This window comes from Cryptomeria japonica, chromosome 11, assembly GCF_030272615.1.
Source record: "Cryptomeria japonica chromosome 11, Sugi_1.0, whole genome shotgun sequence".
NCBI lineage: Eukaryota > Viridiplantae > Streptophyta > Pinopsida > Cupressales > Cupressaceae > Cryptomeria > Cryptomeria japonica.
The window spans coordinates 380779309-380787443 of NC_081415.1; positions in this window are offsets into that span (position 1 = coordinate 380779309).

An 8135-nucleotide genomic window follows, 5' to 3' on the forward strand; every position below is an offset into this window, starting at 1 on the left:
CTGATTCTGGAGCCGGTAGCGTCCATATTTGATTTTGATCCACATCGTGCTCTTAGAACTTTGTTTTGGAGCTTATGCCTCAAAACCTTTGATTTCGAAGCATCAAAATTGGTGTTTAAAGGCACAACAATCTTTCAAGACGCAAGTCCCTATTTCGGAGCCTGTAGTGTCAAAACATGATTTTGATGCACGTCGTGCTCTTAGAACCTCGTTTCGGAGTGTGTAGCTCGAAAGTTCTAGTTGCAAAACATCAAAATCAATGTTTAAACGCACAACAAGGTTTCAACACACCAAGTCTCGATTCTGAAGCTGATAACGTGAAAATCAGATTTTGACGCTATTGACTTTAGAATCGGACTTGTATCTTGAAACCCTATTGTGCCTCCAAACATTGATTTTGATGCTCCAAAACCGTTGTCTTTCAAGGCTCAAGCTCCGAAATGAGCTTCTGAGAGAATGATGTGCGTCAAAATGGAATTTTGACACTACAGGCTCTGGAATAGGGACTTGCTTCTTGAAACCTTGTTGTGCCTCAAAACATTGATTTTGATGTTCCAAAATGAGGGCTTTCAAGGCACAACCTCCGAATTGAGGTTCTATGAGCACGATGTACATCAAATTGCATTTTGATGCTATCGACTCTGGAATTGGGACTTGTGTCTTGAAACCTTGTTGTACCTCCAAACACTAATTTTTATACTCCAAAAATGAGGCTTTTGAGGCAAAACCTCAAAAATGAGGTTCTAAGAACACTATGTTTGTCAAAATCGTGTTTTGACGCTATCAGCTTGAGAATTGGGACTCATGACTTGAAACGTTGTTGTGCCTTTAAACATTGCTTTTGATGTTTTGAAACTGGAGCTTTCGAGCTAGATGCTCTGAAATGAGGTTCTAAGAGTAGGCTGTGCATCAAAATCATGTTTTGACACTACAGGCTCCGAAATAGGGACTTGCATCTTGAACGCTTATTGTGCCTCCAGACACCAATTTTGATGCTTCGAAACCGAAGATTTTGAGGCATAAGCTCCAAACAAGGTTCTAAGAGCACGATGTACGTTAAAATCAAATTTTGACGCTACCGGCTCTCGAATCAGGACTTGCATCTTGAAACTTTGTTGTGCCTCCAAACATTGATTTTGATGCTCCAAAGGTTGGGGCTTTTGAGGGACAATTTCTAAAACAGGGTTCTAAGAGCACAATGTGCATCAAAATTCAATTTTGATGCTACTTGCTCTAGAATTGGAGCTTGCATCTTGAAACCTTGTTGTGCCTCAAAACACAATTTGGATGCTCTGAAACCGGGGCTTTCAAGGCACAAGCTTTGAAATCAGATTTTCACGCTATGACTTTAGAATTGACACTTACATCTTCAAATGTTGTTGTGCATCCACACATTGAATTTGATGCTCCAAAACTAGGTCTTTTGAGGCACAAGCTCTGAATATGAGCGTCTAAGAGAATGATGTGCATCAAAATTCAGGAGAATGATGTGCGTCAAAATTGAATTTTGATGCTACAGGCTCTGGAATAGAGACTGCTTCTTGAACCCTTATTGTGCCTGAAAACATTGATTTTGATGTTCCAAAATCAGGGCTTTCAAGGCACGAGCTCCGAAATGAGGTTCTAAGACCACGATGTACATAAAAATTGCGTTTTGACATTACCCACTCTGGAATTGGGACTTGTGTCTTGAAATATTGTTGTGCCTCCAAACTCTAATTTTTATGCTCCAAAAATGAGGCTTTTGAGGCACAACATCGAAATGAGGTTCTAAGAACACCATGTTTGTCAAATCGTGTTTTGACGCCGTCGGCTTGAGAATCGAGAATTGTTTCATGAAAACTTGTTATTCCTTTAAACATTCATTTTGATGTTTTGAAACTTGGGCTTTCGAGCCACACGCTCCAAAATGAGGTTCTAAGAGCACGATGTGCATCAAAATCACGTTTTGACACTACAGCCTCCGGAATAGGGACTTGCATCTTTAAAGCTTGTTGTGCCTCCAAACTCTAGTTTTGATGTTTTGACACTAGAGCTTTCGAGCCACACTCTCCGTAATGAGGTTCTAAGAGAACGATGTGCATCAAAATCACGTTTTCACACTACAGGCTCTGGAATAGGGACTTACATCTTGACATCTTGTTGTGCTCCACACACCAATTTCCATGCTTCAAAACCGAAGATTTTGAGGCATAAGTTCCAAACAAGGTTCAAGACCATGATCTACATCAAAAGCAAATTTTGATGCTACCGGCTCCAAATATCAGTACTTGCATCTTGAAACCTTGTTGTGCCTCAAAAGACTGATTTTGATGCTCCGAAACCAGGGCTTTCGAGGCACAAGCTTTGAAATGATGTTCTAAAGTGCACGATGGGCGCCCAAAATCAGATTTTGATGCTATTGACTCTAGAATTAGGGCTTGCATCCTGAAACCTTGTTGTGCCTCCAAACATTGATTTAGATGCTCCAAAACTGGGTCTTTTGAGGCACAAGCTCTTAAATGAGCTTCTAAGAGAATGATGTGCGTCAAAATGGAATTTAGATGTTATAGGATCCGGAATAGGGGACTTACTTCTTGAAACCTTGTTGTGCCTCAAAACATTGATTTTAATGTTTCAAAATCAGGGCTTTCAAGGCAAAAGCTCCGAAATGAGGTTCTAAGAGCACAATATACATCAAATTGCGTTTTGAGGCTACCTACGCTGGAATTGGGACTTATGTTTTTAAACATTGTTGTGCCTCCAAACACTAATTTTTAAGCTCCAAAAGTGAGGCTTTTGAGGCACGACTCCAAAATGATGTTCTAAGAACACCATGTTTGTCAAATTGATGTTTTGAAACTGGAGCTTTCAAGCCACACTATAGGCTCCGAAACAGGGTCTTGCGTCTTGAGAGCTTGTTGTGCCTCCAAACACCAATTTTTGATGTTTCAAAACCGGAGATTTTGAGGCATAAGCTCCAAAACAAGGTTCTAACAGCACAATGTACATCAAAATCAAATTTTGATGCTACCGGCTCGAGAATCAGTACATGCATCTTGAAACCTTGTTGTGCCTCCAAACATCAATTTTGATGCTCCAAAACTTGGGCTTTTGAGGCACAATTTCTAAAACAGGGTTCGGAGAGCACAATGTGCATCAAAATTGAATTTTGATGCTATTGGCTCTAGAATAGGGGCTTGCATCTTGAAACCTTGTTGTGCCTCAAAACACTGATTTTCATGCTCCAAAACCTGAGCTTTTGAAGAACAAGCTTCAAAATGAGGTTCTAAGAGCACGGTGGGCGCCAAAATTAGATTTTGATGCTATGACTCTAGAATCGGGACTTGCATCTTGAACATTGTTGTGCCTCCAAACATTATTTTGATGCTCCAAAACTAGATCTTTCGAGGCACAAGCTTTGAAATGAGCTTCTAAGAGAATGATGTGCGTCAAAACTACAGACTCCAGAATAGGGACTTGCTTCTTGAAACCTTGTTGTGCCTTAAAACATTTATTTTCATCTTCCAAAATCAGGGCTTTCAAGGAACAACCTCCGAAATGAGGTTCTAAGAGCACGATGTACATCAAGATTGTGTTTTGACGCTACCGACTCTAGAATTGGGACATGTGTCTAGAAACCTTGTTGTGCCTCCAAACACTAATTTGTATGCTCCAAAAATGACGCTTTTGAGGCACAACTTAAGAAATGAGGTTCTAAGAACACCATGTTTGTCAAAATAGTGTTTTGATGTTTTGAAACTGTAGATTTTGAGCCACATGCACCGAAATGAGGTTCTAACAGCATGATGTGCATCAAAATCACGTTTTGACACTACAGGCTCCAGAATAGGAACTTACGTCTTGAAAGCTTGTTATGCCTCCAAACACCAATTTTGATGCTTCGAAACCGAAAATTTTGAGGCATAATTAGAACCTCATTTTGGAGCTTCTACCTTGAAAAGCCCCGATTTTGGAACATCAAAATCAATGTTTTTAGGCACAACAAGGTTTCAAGATGCAAGCCCCGATTCTAGAGCCAATAGCAACAAAATTCAAACTGATGCACATTGTGCTCTTCGAACCCTATTTTAGAAATTGTGCCTCAAAAGCCCAAGTTTTGGAACATCAAAATCGGTCTTTGGAGGCACAACAAGGTTTCAAGATGCAAGTCCTGATTCTGGAGCCGGTAGTGTCAAAATTTTATTTTGACGCACATCGTGCTCTTAGAAGCTTGTTTTGGAACTTATGCCTCAAAATCTTTGGTTTCGAAGCATCAAAATTGGTGTTTGGAGGCACAACAAGCTTTCAAGATGCAAGTCCTTATTCTAGAGCCTGTAGTATCAAAACGTGATTTTGATGCACATCCTGGTTTCAGAGCATCAAAATCAGTGTTTTGAGGCACAACCAGGTTTCGAGATGCAAGCCTCGATTCTAGAACCAATAGCATCAAAATTCAATTTTGATGCACATTGTGCTCTTAGAACCCTATTTTAGATGTTCTGCCTTTAAACATTGATTTTGATATTTTGAAACTGGAGCTTTCGAGCAACACGCTCCGAAATGAGGTTCTAACAGCACGATGTGCATCAAATAATGTTTTGACACTACAAGCTCCGGAATAGGGACTTACGTCTTGAAAGCTTGTTGTGCCTCCAAACACCAATTTTGATGCTTCGAAACCGCAGATTTGAGGATAAGCTCCAAAACAAGGTTCCAAGAGGATGATGTGCCTCAAAATAAAATTTTGATGCTATCGGCTCCAGAATCAGGACTTGCATCAAGAAACCTTGTTGTGCCTCCAAAAATCGATTTGGAGATCCAAAACTAGAGCTTTTGAGGCACAATTTCTAAAACAGGGTTCTAAGAGCATAATTTACATAAAAATTAAATTTTGATACTACTGGCTCTTAAATTGGGGCTCATGTCTTGAAATCTTGTTGTGCCTCAAAACCACTAATTTTGATGCTCAGAAACTGGGGCTTTCGAGGTACAAGCTTCGAAATGAGGTTCTAAGAACAACGATGTGCGCCAAAATCAGATTTTGACACTATTGACTCTAGAATCGGGACTTGCAATTTTGAAACCTTGTTGTGCCTCAAAACACTGAACACTGATTTTGATGCTCCGAAACCGAGGCTTTTGAGGCACAAGCTTCGAAATGAGGTTCTAAGAGCACGATGTGCGTGAAAATCAGATTTTGACGCTATTGACTTTAGAATCGGGACTTGTATCTTGAAACCCTGTTGTGCCTCCAAACATTGATTTTGATGCTCCAAAACCGTGTCTTTCAAGGCTCAAGCTCCGAAATGAGCTTCTGAGAGAATGATGTGTGTCAAAATGGAATTTTGACGCTACAGGCTCTGGAATAGGGACTTGCTTCTTGAAACCTTGTTGTGCCTCAAAACATTGATTTTGATGTTCCAAAATGAGGGCTTTCAAGGCACAACCTCCGAATTGAGGTTCTATGAGCACGATGTACATCAAAATTGCATTTTGATGCTATCGACTCTGGAATTGGGACTTGTGTCTTGAAACCTTGTTGTACCTCCAAACACTAATTTTTATACTCCAGAAATGAGGCTTTTGAGGCAAAACCTCAAAAATGAGGTTCTAAGAACACTATGTTTGTCAAAATCGTGTTTTGACGCTATCAGCTTGAGAATTGGGACTCGTGACTTGAAACGTTGTTGTGCCTTTAAACATTGCTTTTGATGTTTTGAAACTGGAGCTTTCGAGCTAGATGCTCTGAAATGAGGTTCTAAGAGTAGGATGTGCATCAAAATCATGTTTTGACACTAGAGGCTCCGAAATAGGGACTTGCCTCTTGAACGCTTGTTGTGCCTCCAGACACCAATTTTGATGCTTCGAAACCAAAGATTTTGAGGCATAAGCTCCAAAACAAGGTTCTAAGAGCACGATGTACGTTAAAATCAAATTTTGACGCTACCGGCTCTAGAATCAGGACTTGCATCTTGAAACTTTGTTGTGCCTCCAAACATTGATTTTGATGCTCCAAAGTTGGGGCTTTTAAGGGACAATTTCTAAAACAGGGTTCTAAGTGCACAATGTGCATCAAAATTCAATTTTGATGCTACTTGCTCTAGAATTGGAGCTTGCATCTTGAAACCTTGTTGTGCCTCAAAACACAAATTTGGATGCTCTGAAACCGGGCTTTCGAGGCACAAGCTTTGAAATCAGATTTTCACGCTATTGACTTTACAATTGACACTTACATCTTCAAATGTTGTTGTGCATCCACACATTGAATTTGATGCTCCAAAACTAGGTCTTTTGAGGCACGAGCTCTGAAATGAGCTTCTAAGAGAATGATGTGCATCAAAATTCAGGAGAATGATGTGCGTCAAAATTGAATTTTGATGCTACAGGCTCTGGAATAGGGACTTGCTTCTTGAACCCTTATTGTGCCTGAAAACATTGATTTTGATGTTCCAAAATCAGGGCTTTCAAGGCACGAGCTCCGAAATGAGGTTCTAAGACCACGATGTATATAAAAATTGTGTTTTGACATTACCCACTCTGGAATTGGGACTTGTGTCTTGAAATATTGTTGTGCCTCCAAACTCTAATTTTTATGCTCCAAAAATGAGGCTTTTGAGGCACAACATCCGAAATGAGGTTCTAAGAACACCATGTTTGTCAAAATCGTGTTTTGACGCCATCAGCTTGAGAATCGAGAATTGTTTCATGAAAACTTGTTATTCCTTTAAACATTCATTTTGATGTTTTGAAACTTGGGCTTTCGAGCCACACGCTCCAAAATGAGGTTCTAAGAGCACGATGTGCATCAAAATCACGTTTTGACACTACAGCCTCCGGAATAGGGACTTGCATCTTTAAAGCTTGTTGTGCCTCCAAACTCTAGTTTTGATGTTTTGACACTGGAGCTTTCGAGCCACACTCTCCGTAATGAGGTTCTAAGAGAACGATGTGCATCAAAATCACGTTTTCACACTACAGGCTCTGAATAGGGACTTGCATCTTGACATCTTATTGTGCCTCCACACACCAATTTCCATGCTTCAAAACCGAAGATTTTGAGGCATAAGTTCCAAAACAAGGTTCAAGACCATGATCTACATCAAAAGCAAATTTTGATGCTACCGGCTCCAAAATCAGTACTTGCATCCTGAAACCTTGTTGTGCCTCAAAAGACTGATTTTGATGCTCCGAAACCAGGGCCTGCGAGGCACAAGCTTTGAAATGATGTTCTAAGTGCACGATGGGTGCGAAAATCAGATTTTGATGCTATTGACTCTAGAATTAGGGCTTGCATCCTGAAACCTTGTTGTGCCTCCAAACATTGATTTAGATGCTCCAAAACTGGGCACAACAACGTTTCAAGACACAAGTCCCGATTCTCAAGCTGATAACATCAAAATCAATGTTTTTAGGCACAACAAGGTTTCAAGATGCAAGCTCCGATTCTGGAGCCGGTAGTGTCAAAATTTGATTTTGAGACACATCATGCTTTTAGAACCTTTTTTTGGAACTTATGCCTCAAAATCTTTGGTTTTGAATCATCAAAATTGGTGTTTGGAGGCACAACAAGCTTTCAAGATGCAACTCCCTATTCAATTTTGACGCACATCATTCTCTTAGAAGCTCATTTCAGAGCTTGTGCCTCGAAAGATCCAGTTTTAGAGTATCAAATTCAATGTGTGGAGGCACAACAACGTTTGAAGATGTAAGTGTCAATTCTAGAGTCAATAGCGTGAAAATCTGATTTTGGTGCAAGTCCCGATTCTAGAGTAAATAGCGTCAAAATCTTATTTTAGTGTACATCATGCTCTTAGAATCTCATTTCAAAGCTTGTGCCTCGAAAGCCCTGGTTTTGCAGCATCCAAATTTGTGTTTTGAGGCAGAACAAGGTTTCAAGATGCAAGCTCCAATTCTAGAGCAAGTAGCATCAAAATTCAATTTTGATGCACATTGTGCTCTTCGAACCCTGTTTTAAAAATTGTGCCTCAAAAGCCCCAACTTTGGAGCATCAAAATCAATGTTTGGAGAGACAACAATGTTTTAAGATGCAAGTCCTGATTCTAGAGCCGGTAACGTCAAAATTTTATTTTAACGCACATCGTGCTCTTAGAACCTTGTTTGGATCTTATGCCTCAAAATCTTCGGTTTCGAAG